At 44.7% G+C, this 2933-nt stretch overlaps 1 non-coding gene across 1 annotated transcript; it reads right to left on the bottom strand.

Moving 5' to 3' along the window:
• Positions 1–212: 212 nt before the first annotated feature.
• TRNAL-UAA (transfer RNA leucine (anticodon UAA)) lies at positions 213–297 on the bottom strand. The gene has a single exon. It is a non-coding gene; the product is annotated as a tRNA-Leu (tRNA).
• Positions 298–2933: the final 2636 nt, after the last annotated feature.

Below are 2933 nucleotides of genomic sequence, written 5' to 3'. Positions count from 1 at the left end.
CCCAGAGCCCGACGCGGGGCTCGAACTCACGGACCGCGAGATCGTGACCTGGCTGAAGTCGGACGCTTAACCGACTGCGCCACCCAGGCGCCCCTATTAATGTTTATTTTTGAGAGAGACAAACAGACAGACAGAGAGTGAGCGGGCGGAAGGGCAGAGAGAGGGAGACACAGAATCTGAACCAGGCTCCAGGCTCTGAGCTGTCAGCACAGAGCCCGACGTGGGGCTCGAACCCACAAACTGTGAGATCATGACCTGAGCTTAAGTCAGACGCTCAACCAGCTGAGCCACCCAGGCGCCCCAACATTGATCATTTAAAATTTTTTTTTTTTCAACGGTTTTTATTTATTTTTTTGGGACAGAGAGAGACAGAGCGTGAACGGGGGAGGGGCAGAGAGAGAGGGAGACACAGAATCGGAAACAGGCTCCAGGCTCCGAGCCGTCAGCCCAGAGCCCGACGCGGGGCTCGAACTCACGGACCGCGAGATCGTGACCTGGCTGAAGTCGGACGCTTGACCGACTGCGCCACCCAGGCGCCCCGATCATTTTAAATGTGTATTTTGCTTTTTGTTTTCCATTTTAGTGCTTTGCTTTCTTTCTGCTTTGTTATATGTACAGTTGACCCTCATTACCTGTGCATTTCGTATTTGCAAACTCATCTACTAACTACATTGATTTGTAACCTCCAAGTCCACATGCATGGGATTTTTGCAGTCATATGCAGACACGCACAGCGCAGTGAAAAACTCGAGTGGTCTGACGTACATACAAGGGTCTTTGTATGGTCTATATAGTGTCATGGTTTGACATTGTTGGGCCTTTTGGTGGAGATTTCACTGTCGGAATGACTCCCAAGCATAGCGAGTGCTCTCTGGTGTTCCTAAGTACAGGAAGGTACGATGTGCCTCACTGAGAAAATACTGTGTCAGATAAGCTTTGTTCAGGTTACAGTGCTAGTGACTGTGAGTTCAATGTTCATGAATCAACAACATACATTTAAAAGGTCTCTTTAAACAGAAACGAATAAAGTAAGGTTTTGTGTTGATCCATTGATGAGATGTTGTGAGCAGAAGCTCGCAGGAACCTAACCCTATATTTTCCCTAGGAGCAATGGCTTGGTATTTTCTATTTCAGTGTTTTTTGATGACTTGAAATACATAAAGACTGCAGATAATGAGAATCGACTGTTTTCTATGGGTTTTCCCTCAGTGATTTAGAAGGCCTGCCATCAGCTCTGAGTGCTTATTTCCCAGAATCACTTGCCATCAGGGCTCCAGTTTAGATTCTACTGGCGAAAAGTAGTCACGTGGGATTAGGAAGATAGAAGACAGGGAGAAGACATCTCTTCCTCCACCACCAGCGGCCGACAGTCACGTGGGCATCCTGGATTCTGGGTGACACGGAGACTGGAGCAGCTTCACGGTGAGACCTTGCATGGTGCCTGCTTTGATGCTTCAGTGGGCCGAGATCATGAAGAAATCATCATTCCCCGACAGCCCACCGCAATGTTCCTGACCTCTGCTTCCTCAAACCTCCCAACAATTCTGTGAGCACCAGTTCTGTGTCGTCTTCTTTATTTGAAATACTAGCCTCGTGTTTGTTTTCTTGGCTGAAGCCTGACTCATACAGTTTTGACACGGGAAGAGGTGTGCCCTCTCTCTAAGGGAAGAAGGAAGCACAGATATTGGATGATTGGACTGCTGGTATTCATCAGAATCCAAGTCCTCCTCTTCATCATAAGCATATAGCTAAGCAACATGTCTTGTTTTCCTTACACCTAGATGGGCCTTGTGAACTCTTCCCCACCTTCTCCCTAACACATGGATTATGCTGTGAGCCAGAAATAAGGTTTACTGTGATACATCACTGATATCGTGGGACTCTGTGCTTTAGCAGTTTGCCTGCCTTAATACAAATGGCATTTTATTTTACTTTTTTTGAGTTTATTTATTTATTTTGAGGGACAGAAAGAGCATGCACATGCAACCAGGGGAGGGACAGAGAGAAAGGGAGCGAGAGAGAATCCCAAGCAGGTTCCATGATGTCAGCGTAGAGCCTGACGCAGGACTCAAACTCATAAAATGTGAGATCATGACCTGAGCCAAAATCGAGAGTTGGCCACTTAACCGACAGAGCCACCTAGGCCCCCCACAAACGGTCTTTTAAAAGTGTACTATTTCTGGGTGGCTTAGTCAGTTAAGCGGCCAACTTCAGCTCAAGTCATGATCTCATGATTCGTGAGTTCGAGCCCCGTGTCGGGCTCTGTGCTGACAGCTCAGAGCCTGGAACCTGCTTCGGATTCTGTGTCTCCCTCTCTCTCTGCCCCTTCCCTGCTCACGCTCTGTCTTTCAACAATAAATACATGTTTTAAAAAAAGATACATTTAAAGTTGTACTAGTTCCTACTTTTTATATTTCTAAAAATATCCTTGTCCCACAGTTCTATTATCAGCAATTATAAGAATGAAACAGTACTTATATCCTTAGTAAGATGAAAATCTTACCCTGTTTTTGCTTCCATTTATTTTTACTCCTATCTCAGTCGGTAGAATCTGAAATTACACTGAGGTTATAATTAATTTTTCTTGACATTTGCATTCTATCTTGTAATCATATTTCCAATAATTATTTAGGCTTCATTCAACATGTAACAGATCTTGATGCTCATCCTTTTACAACATGAACTAGCCTTTGTTGAATTTTTCTTTGCCGTGTGTCTTGGTTTCTGTAAAAAGCCTTCTGGAACTTGTCTTAGGAAAGACATGGAAGCTATGCCTTCAGAGTCTTTGAACAGCTGAGGCTGCTTCTTTGTTGTTTTTATTCAGGACTTGACTGAGTCCGTAATCCTGATTAGCTAGCTACCTTAATCCCTCAAAACTCTAATAGTTGACATATCTCCTTTTGGCATTTAATATGGTTTTATGGGAGACGATT

This window comes from Lynx rufus, unplaced genomic scaffold (genome assembly GCF_022079265.1).
Source record: "Lynx rufus isolate CCGP_SWC_20201006 ecotype Redwood Valley unplaced genomic scaffold, mLynRuf1.p SCAF_3, whole genome shotgun sequence".
Classification (NCBI taxonomy): Eukaryota; Metazoa; Chordata; class Mammalia; order Carnivora; family Felidae; genus Lynx; species Lynx rufus.
Note: the sequence above shows the minus strand (reverse complement) of the source record. Positions and strands in the feature narration are given on the sequence as shown.